The sequence below is a fragment of the Maniola hyperantus genome, chromosome 19 (assembly GCF_902806685.2).
Source record: "Maniola hyperantus chromosome 19, iAphHyp1.2, whole genome shotgun sequence".
NCBI classification, from domain to species: Eukaryota; Metazoa; Arthropoda; class Insecta; order Lepidoptera; family Nymphalidae; genus Maniola; species Maniola hyperantus.
In genome coordinates, this window is record NC_048554.1 from 5,444,178 (window position 1) to 5,462,159 (window position 17,982).

The 17,982-nt window shown below is 38.4% G+C and overlaps 1 protein-coding gene across 7 annotated transcripts in view; it reads left to right on the top strand.

Moving 5' to 3' along the window:
* Window positions 1-17,982, top strand: part of Pde11 (Phosphodiesterase 11) — a 232,146-nt gene that overhangs the window by 35,013 nt on the left and 179,151 nt on the right. For all 7 annotated transcript variants that reach the window (XM_069504882.1, XM_034978574.2, XM_034978581.2 and 4 more), the window contains exon 2: window positions 11,775-11,860. The gene's annotated coding sequence lies outside the window, so the exon portion shown is untranslated. The remainder of the gene's footprint in view (window positions 1-11,774; window positions 11,861-17,982) is intronic.

The following is a 17,982-nucleotide window of genomic DNA, read 5'->3' on the forward strand; positions in this document are numbered from 1 at the left end:
ATTCTCTTGTACACAATCTCTAAAGTTAACTAAATTAACAGGTCTAAATCTAGTGCTATCCTTTTCCGCAAGCAACATTATGAAAGGGATAGCAATAGATTTAGATGTGTCATTTTAGTTTAGTTTAGTTTAGAGATTGTGTACAACGGAATTAGCCACAATGCATGTAAACATTGAATTTAATACTAAGTTGCAAGTTAAAATTTAGTGTGCAAGTAAGTACCTACTTACAAGTAGAATAGAATTTTGTCTTTTTTCCGCCGTAGTAGCTGCGTTGTGGTTAAAACTTAAAAAAACCGGCCAAGTGCGAATCAGACTCGCGCACTGATGGTTCCGTAGTACAATCGTATTTTAACGACATTTTGCACGATAATTAAAAAACTATGATGCATAAAAATAAACAAAAATCTGTTTTAGAATGTACCGGTGAAGACCTTTCATATGATACCCCACTTGATATAGTCACTCACTTCGAAAATACTAATTATTAGTTCATGACCACAATTTAATTTTTTTTGTGTTATCTAACCCTAAATTCACGGTTTTCAGATTTTCCTCGAATGTCAGCTATAAGATCTACCTACCTGCCAAATTTCATGATTCTAGGTCAACGGGAAGTACCCTGTAGGTTTCTTGACAGACAGACAGACAACAAAGTGATCCTATAAGGGTTCCGTTTTTCCTTTTGAGGTACGGAACCCTAAAAAGAAAAATATAGTTGAAACAGATAGGAAAAAAGGTAAAATTTCATTGTTAACTTCTTCTGTGACTTCGCTGAGCACATAAAGAGTTTATTATTTCACGAACTTCGCAAAGAATTTTTAAGTAAGTAGGTTCTAATACCTGATGTAATAAGAATTATTATTTCCTAAATCCATGGCTCTGAGCTCCCCTATAATATTATTAACTTTATACTTCATTCGCTGCTGAATGAAATATCGGCCGACCCAAAGTTAACTAAATTACTACATGCGGGGGCTTTTAATAAAGCATCAACATTCAACAAGTTACCGAAGTTGGCTATAAGACAAACTTTGTGTATAGTATAGGGTCCACACTTCGCACTTTTTCTCCGGCTCAGCTAAGAATGAGGCTGAGATCTATAGAGCGCACTTTGACTTTGCTCAAACATAAGATTGAGTTAAAACGAGACCGATTTATGTGAGAGATATAGCTCTGTCTCGTTTTAACTCTGTCTTAAGTCTAAGCAAAGTCAGAGTACGCTCTATAGATCTCACCCTAAGAATGAGTGTCGGTGTGAATTTCTTGTATTTTGGCGCCGCTCTTGATTCAAACGTTTCTTCGCAATTTTTCGGAGGTTAATCAAGCGTAAATCCGCTCTCATCTGTGCTTCCAGATCCTACCGCTTAATTTAAGCAGCATTGACAATTGATTTACAACATGGGTTGCCTCGTGAGGATACTTTACCCGAGTCCCGACAGAGCAGTGAGACTTGAACGCACGGCCGACTGCAGGAAGCACGTACTAGCCAAGGCGCATCTATTACGACACAGAGGCATACAACACATAGTCTGGTCATAGTGAGGCTGCTGCGCTTAGTATGGACCCTCCTAAACACAAGCAATATGAGTATATCTACTTAGTAATAGAACTTGAGACGTGAAACACGAGGCGGTCCCAACTTCCCAAGAGTGTAGGTAGATAATATACACATAAAACGAGTAAGTAATATCGTTAGGAAATTTTATCAAATACACGAAAAAGTATACGGAATTATGTAACGAAAAGCTTGCACTCTCTACTTGGAACTGTTAGGCCATTTTGTCATTACAAAAAACCGGTCAAGTGCGAGTCGAATTCACACGCGAATGGTTCCGTACCATCGTACAAGATATATATGTACCTAACTCGTTTAGGTATGTAAAACACTGCAAGTTAATGACGGACTACGCCATCTACAACTATGTGATATAGTTTTCAAATTTTTCCTTTCCTTGTGCAATAAGACCTACCTACTTGCAAAATGTTACGATTCTAGAACAACGGGAAGGTTTATAGGTTTTCTTGACTGACAGACAACAAATTGATCCTATAATAAGGGTTCCTTTTTTCTTTTGTGGTACGGAACCCTAAAAAGAGTTCGGGCCAAGTAACTTACGTAACTAAAAGCTTGCAGTCTCTGGTTGGAACTGTCTCCTTGTTAGGTATCGATCGCTGTGCCAAGTGTACATTCAGTTTTAGCTCCTAGTGTCTTAGTCGTTGTATTGTAGACGAACATGATTCAGTTCCGAGTTTATTGTTCCGATCATTTCGAAATGACGTCGAATCTGAATGTAAGTAACTAAAGAATTTAGAAGCGCTTTCATTTAGCCTATGTCACTCTCCAGGTCTTAAACTATACCCATGCAAAAAATCACGTCGATCCGTTGCTCCGTTGCGACGTGATTGAAGGACAAACCAACAAACAAACACACTTTCGCAATTATAATATGGGTAGTGGGTAGTGATGTATTGTCCCATAATTCAATGAAGACATGAAAACTTTTATAGGACATTAATTCAGCCCTCTCTTTATCCCGAAATCGAGTAGTAAATAAGTCGATAAGTAAATTTTATATAATACGTAGGCTCAAACATTATCACAACTATACGCAAATTGTTGGTCCCAACAAACAAAATCACGTGCTGATGATGCTAACTAGGAAGTAAAATTATCGAACAATCATGGGACCTACTAGAATCACTTACAGTACAAATCCGCTATCTCCTTCTAAAGGTCGATGTACATTACTTTCGGCCGCATACTGTACTGAATTTTACCTTATGTAACGTTACTATGTAAATAAATGTCAACACCTACTTACGAAATTGATTTGCATTTTACTGTTATAAAGCTATACAATAATCCATACTAATATTATGAATGCGAAAGTGTATCTTTTTCTCTGTCTACTAGCTTTTCACGGCCTAACAGTTTAACCGACTTTGATGAAATTTGGTACAGAGTCAAGCTACACCCCGGGGAAGGACATAGGCTACTTTTTATCCCAGAAAATTAAGGAGTTCCCACGGGATTTAAAAAAACCTAAATCCACGCGGAAAAAGTCGCGGGCATCATCTAGTAGTAGATAATATATTGTTGTATACGTACCTTCTCTACAATTTTATAAAATACATATTTTCGCTGTTGATGATGTTTTTTTCTCTTTGTGTAACTACCTATTTTTATACTTAAAAAATTCCCACGGGATATTTAAAGGCCTATCCATAACCAAATTTGTCTAAATAGCTTTAATCGTAAAAGCGGACATGGACTTTCCCGGGAAATCAAATAGTTCCCAATTAGCATGTGTTTTTTTAAAAGAATATTAGCCATGTGAAATGACAAATATTCCCCTTTCCACTCCAACTAAGCGTCAAGCTTGTGCTAGGAGTAGGTACGACAATAGTGCAACCGGCGGGGTTCACCACGTTGTAGGGTTTTCAGTCCACTCCTTTACCCGTTGAGCTATTGAAGCTCTTTAAAAAATTTAAAACCCTACATCAAAACGGACGAAGTTGCGAGCAGCATGTAACTGTATAAGTACCTACAAGTACCTAATATAAATAACTAGATGATGCCCGCGACTTCGTCCGCGTGGATTTAGGTTTTTGAAATCCCGTGGGAACTCTTCAACTTTCCGGGATAAAAAAGTAGCCTATGTCCTTCCCCGGGATATAAGCTAACTCTGTAGCAAATTTCATCAAAATCGGTTGGGCCGTGAAAAGCTAGCAGACAGACAGACAGACACACTTTCGCATTTATAATATTAGTATGGATATGGAATATGGATATCGTGAATTTTCCCTAGTCTACCTAAGTACATTCTAGAGGCGCACCGTACCGTACCCTACTTCGTAAAATTTTCATTTGAGGCGTGGTTTGCTGTTTATTGTATTTTCATTCAAATGCACTCAGCTGTCGGCCGAGGTAAATAGCTTCCATTCCCGTGTATAGCTTCGTCTCTCCTGTTATTGCGCGACTTTATTATTATAGCCGCGATAGCCTAGTGGCTAAAGTCAAAGTCAAGTATTTTATTCATAATCACTACCCCTATTATAAAATAATGCGAAAGTGTGTTTGTTTGTTGGTTTGTCCTTCAATCACGTCGCAACGGAGTAATGGATCGACGTGATTTTTTGTATGGGTATAGTCAAAGACCAGGAGAGTGACATAGGCTACTTTTTATCCCAGAAAATTAAAGAGTTCCCACGGGATTTTTAAAAACCTAAATCCACGCGGACGAAGTCGCGGGCATCAGCTAGTAGGTAATAAATTACACTTTTTGATGGTCGGTTGTTGGATTTGTTAAGATGATAATATAGTGGTGATAATTTTTACGCTAAAGCTACAAGGGTTCCAAACGCGCCCTCTAGGACGTCCGCCTTCTATTCCGGAGGTTTGGGTTTCGATTCCGGGCACGCACTTCTAACTTTTCGCAGTTATGTGCGTTTTAAGAAATTAAACATCACTCGCTTCGCTTTAACGGTGAAGGAAAACATCGTGAGCATGCATGCATGCATCGCTGCATGCCTGAGAGTTCTCCATAATGTTTTCAAAGGTGTGTGAAATCCGCCGTGAATTGGCCAGCGTGATGGACTATGGTCAAACCCTTTTCCTACTGAGAGGAGACCCATGCTCGTAGTGAGCCGACGCGATGGGTTGATCGTGATGATTTAGTGAAGGCGCGGTTCGCTGTTTATTGTACGCGACAGGTCGAGATGGCAATCGGCAAAGTCACCCGCCCTCTCATACCCCGTTTGCCATCTCGACTTGTCGCGTACAATAAACAAAATCATCACGATCACACGACACGATAGGTATAGTATACCTATCGTGAATTTTCCCTATCACAAAATATTCTAGACGCGTACCGTACCCTAATTTGTTTCATTTTAGGTCACAATTTGTGAAGGCGCGGTTTGCTGTTTATTGTATTTTCATTCAAATGCACTCAGCTGCTGTCGGCCGAGGTAAATTGCTTCCATCCCCGTGCTATGTGTAGCTTCCGGCAACTTTTATTGCGCGACTTTATTGTTATTACCTTCGGATTTACGCGGCGCAGACGAGTAACGACATAATAACGTTGGACTATATTGAAACAATAAAAGTTGTAGCATTTCGCCCTTAATCTTAATTGATATTCTATTCTGTAAGAGGGCAGCTGCAAAATTGGAAAGATCTTCGAAATTTGGAGTATAAGTACTCAATTATTTTTTGTTAACGGGGGACACCTTGAGATACCCGACAAAACCCCTCCTTGAGAGGTTCCCAGGTCTCTAGCGAATACATTGGAGCCCCGAAAAAAACTGAATTTTAGACTCGCACTCGCCTATGTTTGAATTGTGGTTTTTTAATCAATAACAGCTCAGCGATTGACTATAGCAAACTCTCCGAGCTTTTGCAGCGCTATGTCGATAAAAACCGTCACGGGCAACGGCCAAATGCGAGTCAGGCTCGCGCAACGAGGGTTCCGTACTACAGTCGTATTTTTCGACATTTTGCACGATAATTCAAAAACTATGATGCATAAAAATAAATAAAAATCTGTTTTAGAATGCACAGATGAAGACCTTTGATATGATACCCCACTTGATATAGTTATCTTACTTAGAACATTAAAAATTCTAATCATTAGTTCATGACCACACTTTAATTTTTTTTGTGTGATGTAACCAGAAATTCACGGTTTTTAGATTTTTCCTCGAATGTCAGCTATAAGACTTACACCTAACTGCCAAATTTCATGATTCTAGGTCAACGGGAAGTACCCTGTAGGTTTCTTGACAGATCGACAGACAGACAGGCATACAGACAGAAAGACAGACAACTAAGTGATCCTATAAGGGTTCCGTTTTTCCTTTTGAGGTACGGGACCCTAAAAATCAGCATTGTGAATCGGAACGCTAAATCTAACATTTGTTAAATTATTACGCTGATTACAATTTCCAACCTATTTGATACCAGTTGTTTATCTGGAAATTTCCGGCTGCAATACTTATAATACTGACGTTGTTTTGTTAAGATATTGAATATTCAGGATACGTATCGGTTGTTTGAACAAAGACAACAAAGAAGAGACTTGATTCTGAGCACGCCCGGAACACGTACCTTACAATCTTTGGCATCCTTTACGCCTTCTGAATTTCGTTTTACCGATCCGGTATATGATCTAAACGTGACTACATGTTTGTAAATCGAATATTGAATATTGAATCATGGTTTTTGGGTTAGAAATCATGTACAAAATTGTTTAGGTAGAGCTGATAAAGTTCCTGAAATATCGGGACTATGTGTATAGTACGCGACAGGTCGAGATGGCAATCGGGGTGGGAACGCCCCGCACTCCCGCACAGGCCCCGCGCTTACCTGGTGCGGGCGAGCGTGGATGACGTGCGGGTGTGCGTCTTATACCCCGATTGCGATCTCGACTTGTCGCGGAACCTACTTGCAAATTTCTACACTGAGAGAAATTTCCTGACGTTTCTTTTGATTTTCTCCTTCCAAAATTGTTTTGTTTTAAAATGGAGAGAGAGTTACCGCGTCCCTACAGAACCAGTAAACTGCGAAATTCCTTCCAAAATCGGGAAAGGAAAAGTTCTCTCTTTTACAAGGAAACACTTTTGGAAGGACCAAATTAGAAGCAACGTCAGGTCTCTCAGTGTAAAATCGTATGGCACTGTTTTTAAGCACAAAAAGAATTTGAAAAATTCAAAAAGAAGTAGATATAAGTAGAAAGTTGTCTGGTGGGAGACTTCGGCCGTGGCTAGTTACCACCCTACCGGCAAAGCCGTGCCGCCAAGCGATTTAGCGTCCCGGTACGATGCCGTGTCAAAGGCGTGTGGTTTAATAAAAAACTGCCATACCCCTTCCAGGTTAGCCCGCTTCTATCTTAAACTGCCTCATCACTTACCACCAGGTGAGATTGCAGTCAACTTGTATCTGAATAAATAAAAAAGTACATTATGGAGCGCAAAAATAGAAACCCTAAATGTTGCTTGAAAAGTAGGTTAAATGGAACCGAGTTTACGAATTCTGTAAACACAGACGTGCTAAGGTGGTTCATAATTAGTACAACTGTTATTGTTTGGCCCCGTTTGGTTTACAACGTTTACCATTATGTGGTCATTTTATTTCTGTGCCCGCATCGTTTATTATTCACGTTTTCAGCAAACCGGCCTTGTGGGCATAATTAATTTGCTTTTCTGTTTCAAATGAACATCTCCATTCTTCAGAATATATATCTAATAATACAACGGAGAGCACAATCATTATAATTTATTTATATACTTAAGTACCTAATTACCAAATTTTTGTTGCTTATCCATTGTTACATAAATCAGAAGAAAAATTCAAAACAAATTAATTACTTAATTATTTCACGCTTGAATCATGTAATATGACGTCAAGACTCAAGACTGATAAAAGTAGTACCTTGTACTACTACTATCGGAAAGCAGAATCTATCTAATCTATCTTTTCAAAATAAGATCAACCGTCGAGTTTCTTGCTGGTTCTTCTCGGTAGGAAAGGAATTCCGAACCAGTGGTAGATTCATTTGACGATTCGAAAGTACTTGTAAAAGTTTAATTAAATAAAAAATATGTTTATTTATTTGCTCAACTGATCAGCTTGGCTGTCCAGCGCGGAAATGCAGCCAGTATTCTTGGCACCATTCCACGCGGGCATGATTTGTATAGTAATAATTAGATAAGGCTAGCTTTAAGTATTATATGTTCGCTAAGATATACATCTTAGCGAACCCACGGGGTTTTTAAAGAATCATGCGTTTAAATGTTTTTACGAAATTTGGTACTGCGATACCTTGCATCCCGCGTACGGGCTTCTATGGACAGGCTACTTTTTGTCCTGGAAAACCAAAAGTTCCCACGGGATTTTTAAAAACCTAAATCCACGCGGGCGTCAGCTAGTATACCTATAAAATAATGTGTCCCTTGTGTTAAAAATTCGTACACATGTATATACTCAGATGAAGTTGTTGGACCCGCCGTTACCTTCTGCCACAGCTTTAGTGGACCTGCCATCGCGCCTTATGTATTCAGGCTGTATAAGTCCCGCAAATTGCTATTGCGCTGGATCCATGTCTCATTATAAAAATATACCATCAGCTCGAAACTTCAGTCTAGTGCTGACGTCACTAAAATGGCGGCCACGCGCTTTAGCAATTTGCGGACTAATAGAAATTAATATGCGCGCGCTGAACTTTGAAACTCTAAATAATGCCTAGATATAATAATATGAAGTTACCTATATGTAAATGTGAAAGGGAGTTTGTTTGTTCGTCCTACTTCACCGCTCTATGTATGTATGTTTAACGAACCGAATTACTTCATAATATTTGCTTACATCATTGAAACTGTTAAAGGTCTTACAAAGATTGATCTCAGTCTAGAATATCAGTGGTAGAGTAGAGCCTACTCTAATATTAAGTACTAGCTGATGCCCGCGACTTACAACAGTCAGATACAAGTTAGGCCTTGACTGCAATCTCACCTGGTAGTAAGTGATGATGCAGTCTAAAATGGAAGCGGGCTAACCTGGAAGGGGTATGGCAGTTTGTATTAACCCCATACCCCTTTGGTTTCTACCGGAACGCTAAATTGTTTGGCGGCACGGCTTACCGGTAGGGTAGTAAAGTAACTAGCCAAAGCCTCCCACCAGACCAGACCAGAAATAGAAATTATAAAATTCCAAACCCCTGCCGCGAATCGAACCCGGGAGCTCCCACTAATGAGACCACATAACTCACCACTGCGCCAGGGAGGTTGGCAAAATGTTTCTATAGTAGGAAATTAAATCATTAATCGTAGTGTAGGCTAAAGCCCAACTTTTTTTGCCTTAGATACCTGACTAGTAATAAAGTTAGCAAATGCTGCTAAAAGTTAGGAAGGTGAAGGTGAGATCATTTATCGTAACATCAAACAATACTTGAAGGGCCGGGTGTTCGTGATCCAATTACGACGCTTCTTTCCACAACAATTAGATTGAGTACTTAGATAACTTTGTACAATAACAACTTGGCTCTAACTTCTCGTTTGATGGATGACTCGAAGATTATGTTATGAAGTCCTAGTGATGCATTGGAAAACTTTCTTAGTCTAAGTACCTAGGTACTTACATGTTTTTTTTAAAATAATATGTTCAAAGCTTTTTACCTATATTACTTAATTTATAAATAAATGGATGGACGACGTAAAAACCTGTTAAATGCTCAAATCGGACTCGCATACGACTGGTTCCGCACCATCGTAGATTATAATATTAACTTTTTAAAATTTGCATGGCGGCCATTTTGAAATTCGTAGTCTTGGTTTTTTTATGTTATTGTATACTAGCTTATGCTCGCGACATCGTCCGCGTGGACTACAAAATTTCAAAACCCTATTTCACCCCCTTAGGAGTTGAATTTTCAAAAATCCTACGTCATAATAGCTATCTGCATGCCAAATTTCAGCCCGATCCGTCCAGTAGTTTGAGCTGTGCGTTGATAGATCAGTCAGTCAGTCAGTCAGTCACCTTTCCCTTTTATATATATAGATTTCAACTATCTACCTATTGCGGTAATGAGATAAGTACCTACAGTTCGTTGACAGATAGACTGACGGACAGCGGAGGCTTAGTAAGCGTAGTAATAGGGTCCCAACTCCCATTGGCACCCTTCCTACGGAACCCTGAAAAGAAGCTTTACTAGCTTCCTTTGAACGTATAGAGCGAGTGGGGCTTCAATAATTGTGTTATACTCAAATCCATTCAGTCCATTACTCCATTCCCCGTAGTAAATAGTTACGAGTAATTCTGTGACGAGACGTGAGCTTAAGTTTATTACTCACTGAGAAATAAATAAAAATCATGATCTTTTTAAAATTATTCTCTTTAATAATGAATTCCAGCCCCATAAACTACCGCCAGTGGCGTGCAGCTCATAGAAGCATAAACGCACTGCTTACCCTCATTGTAATAAATCAATGCTTATTTTTCTTTATAACCTGTCGTAGAATAAGTTCCTACCTAAATGCAAACCCTGGCTTGAACTCCTGTGCAGTGTGCACGCCACTGACTACCGCTATACAATAATCACTTCATTTTATTAGTACTACAGTCCAAGACCCTATTTGGGTTGTCGCGTCGCCGCTCTTTAGAAATAAAATTAAAAAAACCGGCCAAGTGCGAGTCAGACTCGCGCATTGACGGTTCCGTAATACATTCGTATTTTATGGACATTTTGCACGATAAATCAAAAACTATTATGCCTAAAAATAAATAAAAATCTGTTTTAGAATGTACAAGTAAAGCCCTTTCATATGATACCCCCACTTGGTATAGTAATCTTACTTTGAAAGTTGAAAATAGCAATATTTGTTCCTGATAATATTTTAATTTTTTTCTTGTGATGTAACCACAAATTCACGGTTTTCAGATTTTTTCCCTCATGACAGCTATAAGACCTACCTTTCTGCCAAATTTCATGATTCTAGGTCAACGGGAAGTACCCTGTAGGTTTCTTGACAGACAGACAGACAGACAACAAAGTGACCCTATAAGGGTTCCGTTTTTCCTTTTGAGGTACGGAACCCTAAAAACGGGCCGAATTGAGAACCACCTCCTTTTTGGAAGTCGGTTAAAAAATAGAATGTCGTTCGAAGCCAGTTACCTTCTCGTCATCATGATCAAACCATGACCGGCTCACTACAGAGCACGGGTCTCCTCTCAGAATGAGAAGGATTTTGGCCATAGTCTACCACGCTGGCTAAGTACGGATTGGCAGACTTCAAACACATTTGAGAACATTATGGAGAACTCAGGTTGCAAGTTTCATCGCGATGTTTTCCTTCACCGTTAAAACAATTGATATTTAATTACTTAAAACGCACATAACTCCGAAATGTTATAGGTGCGTGTCCGGGATTGAACCCCCGACCTCCAATTAGGAGGCGGCTGTCTTAACCACTAGGCTATCACAACTTCAGAACTTTTATGTTGTCATCTTCAAAATGATCGTCGAAATTCGCGAAATGTCCGCAGTGTTTACCTACATTCTTATTTTTAGCACTAACGTACATAGATAGGTACATCTTTGTAAGCTATGACAAAAATTAAAAACAGTTGGAGACGGCTAATAAATAATAATATTTCAGCCGGAAGTGGAAAATTTCATTTTCCCGCCATCTAGCGACCGTGCACTACACAAAAAGAAAACCAAACACACTGTGAAGCGCTTTCCGTGTAGAACCATTCTGCCGCATTTTTCTACGTAACGGTTTTCAGTGCCGCCTACAGATGTCGCACCAAGTTATTTTGTGAGCTCTATATTCGAGTAATTAATTATTGAATTATTTAGTTAGTAATAAATAAGCAATCTAATAAATAAAACATTGTTAATTTTAATTAATATACATACCTATATACCTATTTTTTTCAGAGTTACAAATGAAATAAACTGTATTAAAATATCGCGAGGAAACCTGCATGTAAATATGTGAGAGTTCTCCATAATGTTCTTTAAAGGAGTGTGAAGTATGCTTTCTCCTCGAAGAAGATCCCAGACAAAAGGAAATTATTTTTGAAGTGTACCCTCCAGTATCCACTTAGAAGATGTAGGACCACCTGTGAATATTCCCAACTCTTGTTTTTTTTAAAGTACTGACTCAAAACTGACTTATTGAACTTAGTAGCTTTTATAATAAGAAATACATACAATACATACATACCTACTATTTCAAAGGAAAATACTAAATTACCATTTCTTTTTCAGGTGTAGTGACGGCATCAAGCTGGCTTCGTCGGGCTCGGGCAGCCCGGCGCCGCCGCCGGTGCAGTGGCGGGTGCGGAGGAAACCAGGTAAATACTTTATACTTATAGTACGCGACAGGTCGATATGGCAATCGGGGGGCGCGGGGACGCCCCGCACACCTGCACGTCACCCGCGCTATCCTGTACCGCGTTAGCGCGGAGTCTGTGCGGGTGAGCGGGGCGTCCCCACCCCGATTGCCATCTCGACCTGTCGCGTACTATCCCTACTTTGAACTATTTAACTTGTAGGTTAACAAGGAACAATTTTTATTTAAATTCAGATACAGTAAGCCGGCAAGAAATATTGTATATCGACCTTTAGAATGAGATATCGGCATTGTAGAGTGTCTCTGTCACTCATACCTATTTGACGTTTTGTCGGTCTCAACAACAGAGACAACGCTCTACGAAACCGCTATCACTTTCTAAAGATCGTTGTACAATATTTTCTGCCGCGTACTGTACAAGTTAGAACTTGACTGCAGTCGCACCTGGTGGTAAATGATGATGCAATCTAAGATGGAAGCGGGCTAACCTGGAAGGGGTGTGGCAGTTTTTTTAAGGGGATGAGAATCACTCGCTGGAATATTATAGAGAACTCTCAAACATGCAGGTTTTCTAACAATGTTTTCCTTCACCGTTAAAAAATCAGCCACGAGCTAAGACAGGTACACTAGATTCAACTCATAACTGTTTATAATCAAGCAGAATTGTTTCGAAAACGCATAACAAAAAACCTATAATACTAATGCAATGTAAGCTGTGATAGCCTAGTGGTTAGGACGTCCGCCTTCTATTCCGAGGTCGGGGGTTTGATCCCACGAACCTCTAACTTTTCGGAGTTATGTGCGTTTTAAGTAATTAAATACCACTTGCTTTAACGGTGAAGGAAAACATCGTGAGGAAAACTGATACCTTGCGATTACAACAATTAGGGTTAGAGCTAGCGCGCACCACGAAAAATTTCCATACGTTTATTTCCCGCAATAGTTTACAACTGTAGAACTATATCGAATTAATTCCGCGCCGGATTTCCATAGATTTAAATTCAAATTTGCGGATTTTAAAACGCACTGCAACTCGCAGCACCGTGGTGCGCGCTAGCTCTTAGTGTAAGTAGACTTCTGAATTTTCTTCAAGTCACGATAACGAAACATTAGATTAAGCAAACTATTTGATATGAATAGCAATTTCATTATAAAGACCATCTTCAATTCCTTCAATACAATACACCCACATTGCATGTTGCTTGGTCATGTTATCAAGGGGGAAATTATTGACATGTCATTTCCAAACACGCAAACTGTACTGTAAATAGGTAGTGCCATCTAGTTAGACCCGTGGAGTAGCAGATTTCGTTCATGTTTGTGGTCAATAAAACGTTACCAACCAATAATAATATAATAATAATATAATAATAATTCTTTATTTAAAGGTATAAACCTAATACAATATAAACTTAAAACTAAAATATAATAATAAAAAAAATGACAATATAAGAGGATAGGTATATCATATTTAAGTCATTTACGTGTTTTAACACTTATAAATGTCAATATAATAAGTACATGCGTACAGTGTATACCTCACGTCTACAATGTTATTAACTACTGTATCGGGTCTATTTTTTATTTCCATCGTCGTGCACTGACAGCCAATGTTTGAATATGGAACAATTCAGATTCAATTCAGATCCAATGATTAAGTACAAAGACGTAAGCTTGGAACTATTGAATACTTTTAATGAAACATATTTAAGTGCCTAGTTCTTAATCTTAAAGGCCCCTTGTACAAGGACAGATAAACTAATCTAGTTTTTTTTATGTAAAACCTTACAAAATGGATTCACATTTTTGTAGTAGCAAAGTTCTACAAAATGGGAGTCCATTTTGTAGGACTTTGCTACTCTAATAATTGGTATGACATGTAACTCTATGGATACTGCGGTTTGGTATCTTCACTGCTACGAATACCAAACAATATTCGTAACTTCACTGTAAATATAATATAAAGTACTAAAATATTTTAGGAATTGGTTTTTTGAATAGAAATCGAAGAAGTTTTTTGTATAGCTATTATAGTTTCGGAGAAAAGTGGCTGTGACATACGGACGGACAGACGGACAGACAGCCAGACATGACGAATCTATAAGGGTTCGGTTTTTTGCCATTTGGCTACGGAACCCTAAAAAATACGGGTTACGACAGTAAATATATGATTTATAAACATAATACTTGATCCATAGGATTGCTTGTGCGTGACTTCACATAATAGGTACATTCAAATATCAGATTTACATATTTCCTTCGGTAAGCTTTGAGTGAATCTGTACATATTTCCAAACGCTTTCAAATAAAAAATACAATTAGGAAAGGAAGAAAAACGAAATGTAATTATACTTATATAACTAAGTTTATCATAATAATTATAATAATAATGTAGGTACGTACACGACATTGTTGGTTCGAAACAAAAATAAAATACTTATAATATACTAGCTGATGCCCGCGACTTGGTCCGCGTGGAATTAGGTTTTTTAAAAATCCCGTGGGAACTCTTTGATTTTCCGGAATAAAAAGTAGCCTATGTCCGGGATGTGAGCTACCTCTGTACCAAATTTCATCTAAATCGGTTAAACCGTTGGACCGTGAAAAGCTAGCAGACAGACAGACAGACAAACTTTCGCATTTATAGTATTAGTATGGATTAATACTATAAGAGTAAATCTGATAGTTATTTAAAATCTTCTTGAAATCCTTCTTGTTTATGCTTTATCCAAAAGTTCATAAGATTTAATTAATTAATCAATATTAAGAATGTAGTAGATGTATTGACGATATTCGAATACTTTTAGAATTCGTAATCTTAATTTTAAACCTTATCATTAGGTATTGTTCAAATGAAATAAAATTTCGTGTCGTTTATAAAAATATCGAGATCGTCGATCAACATCTGAAGCTAGGAGAATTGTCCAAGCTTCGTTTTACATCACAGAGAAATACATTTCCACGGTAAATTGTGAACTCTGACACATTTTACGATTTCCTTAAACGATAAATGATAATAGGATAATAAATAATGCACACGTTAAATATATATAAACCGATGGTTTCTGTGAACGATTCAAGAATCGTTAAGCTCCGCACATAATTTACTCTCGATTAATTTCCGAGAATACCGACCTACCTACATATACCTGGGTGTTGTCTGTACGTAGCTTTTGAAAACAAGAAATTGTAAAGAAAAGTATGACTATATGGGACTGCGCAGACGAGAGATTATTATTGTCCGCGGAATCGTATTGTTTCGACATTTTGCAAGATAAATCCAAAACTATTATGCGTAAAAATAAATAAAAATCTGTTTTAGAATATACAGGTAAAGAAAGCCCTTTCATATGATACCCCACTTGGTATCATATTAATTTAAAAATTGTTAATACTTTGGTCTTATTTTTTCTTTAAATTTTGTTTGGAATTATTTGGTCATAAAAAGTTTTTTTTTGGTGTAAGCACAAATTCATGGTTTTCGGATTTTCCCCCTTACGGCTTACGTGTGTTATAAGAAGGGCTACCTACCTTCTAAACATGGTTCTAGGTCAACGGGAAGTACCCTATAGGTTTCTTGACAGACAGACAGGCAACAAAGTGATCCTATAAGGGTTCCGTTTTCCTTTTGAGGTACGGAACCCTAAAAACCAACTCCAGATGATCTAAAGCGCCGGCCAAATTGCGTCGCCTACGCGTTTCTTTGAGAAGGTTTCTCCGATTTGTTTATCCGTTCCTAAGTTAATAACCCTTTGATCAACCAAACAACCCACAGATATGGCCAGTAGGTATGCATCGAACCTAATAGCTAGTCTATGCTAGGCAGCCTTTCTAAACTAACATCAAATACCATCAACTGTTAGCATCTAACAATAGCATTTGATAGTTATTGTTACTTTAATGACCTGCCTTAATGAATATTTGCAAAGTTTGCGTGTTGGAAAACTTTTGTCAATTATTTCGTAGTTTTTGTTTTGATAACCGTAATTTGCCAGTTCCGACATTCCGAAGTCGACAAGTGACTAGGGGTGTGAATATTTCCAAGATTAAGCCAAAGGAGTATGCTTTTCTTCATGTGAAAATAGCTTCAACGGATTTATGCAATTCATTTTTCTGCCTCGGGTCTCGCAATCTTATATCCTGTATTTTAAAAGTTAGATGTGTCAACCCCACAGGGTTTTGCAAAGTTTGTGATAGGCATCACCTTAAGTAAATGGAATAGAACTTGGCAAATGCTTTCGTTATTTTCAACCGTTCGTGCTGTAGTGTTGGAAGTGGTATCCTTTGAAGTAGGAGGAATATGTGGTACCGCTATTTTACGTTTCCTATAATAACGGTGACGGAAGAAGCTGTGATAGCCCAGTGGTTAGGACGTCCGCCTCCTAATCCGAGGTTGGGAGTTCGTTCAAGGGCACGCTCCTCTTCCTCAATCCATTCGGAGTTATATGCGTTTTAATCAGGTAATTAAATATCACTTGCTTTAACGGTGAAGGAAAACATCGTGAGGAAAACTACATGCCAAAGAGTTCTGCATAATGTGTTCTCAAAGGTGTTAAAAGGCCTATCAGCACTTGGCCAGCGTGGCAGGCTTTGGCCAAAACTCTTCTCACCCTGAGAAGAGACCCGGCTGTAGTGAGTCGGCATGGGTTGCTCATGATCATGATGATGAGTAATGGTTTTGTACGATTTTTTCTGTCTCAGGTCTATGATATCACTCTTATGAGTTGAATTTCAAAAGTTATGCGTGGCAACCCTATCGGCAGGGCTTTGCAAATTTGTTTGTGATAGGTATCACCATTAATGGAATAAAGGCTTCGGGCCTGCGGTATTGTTTACCGTTTCTCTTGACACGAATCTAATGGATGATAAGAAAGTTTATTAATCAATTTCAAGTGTTGGCATTAATGGTATTTTAAGTAAACTTGTACTTTATTCATTCAAGTTCTTACTTCAAAGCTTTTAAGTCCATTTATCTATGAAGTTCTCGTGTAACTAGAATAAATTCTTAATATATTCTCAATGATACGTGATAGCCTAGTGGTTAAGACGTCCACCTCTTATTCGGGAGATCGGGGGTTTGATCCTGGGCCCGCACCTCTAGCTTTTCGGAACTATGTCCGTTTTAAGCAATTAAATATTACTTGCTTTAATGGTAAAGGAAAACAGCGTTATATTCCATAATTCCTAGTTCCTAGAATCGAACCCAGGACCTCCCACTAATAAGACCACAGCGCTTACCGCTGCGCCAGGGACTAGGGAGGTCGTCAAAATTATTTTGTGCAATTATACTGTTTTGTTCGCCAGCCCGTCAATTATTATTATCTAACGCGATTCGTTTTAGTTAGTTAGTCCTGATGATAGTTATGTCTATTACTTGACCTAGTGGATAAATGGAAATTGTCCGATAATTACTAACTCGCATGACTTCACACACACCCTAGAGACAGAGTGAGACACTATAGACGAATAAACGTACTTGCACTAAAGTAAAGTCAAAGTCAAAGTCAAATTATTTATTTATAATAGGTAACATGTTACGCTTACTGATGGTCAAAATTGTTAATTTGTAAGATGATATAGTGGTGATAATTAATTATTACGTACTGAAAACTAAAGCTACGAGGGTTCCAAACACGCCCAAGTTACAGCCTTGAAATAGTCTATATGCTATACTATAGGTACTATATAGCTGTGATAGCCTAGCTATGGTTGAACGTCCGCGTCCTAATCAGAGATCCTCTATCTTTATCTTTTCGGATCCATGTGCGTTTTAAGTAATGAAATATCACTTGCTTTAACGGTGAAGGAAAACATCGTAAGGAAACCTGCATGCCTGAGAGTTCTCCATAATGTTCTTTAGGGTGTGTGAAGTATGAAAACCAGCACTTGGCCAGCGTGGTTGACTATTGCCAAAATCCTTCTTATTTTGAGAGGAGACTCGGGCTCTATAGTGAACCGGCGATGGGTTGATCATGAGAATGATGATGATGATGAAACTAATATGGCCAAAACCCTTCTTATTCTGAGAGGAGACCCGTTCTTTGTAGTGAGCCGGCGATGGGTTGATCATGAGAATGATGATGATGATGAAACTAATATGGCCAAAACCTTTCATATTCTGAG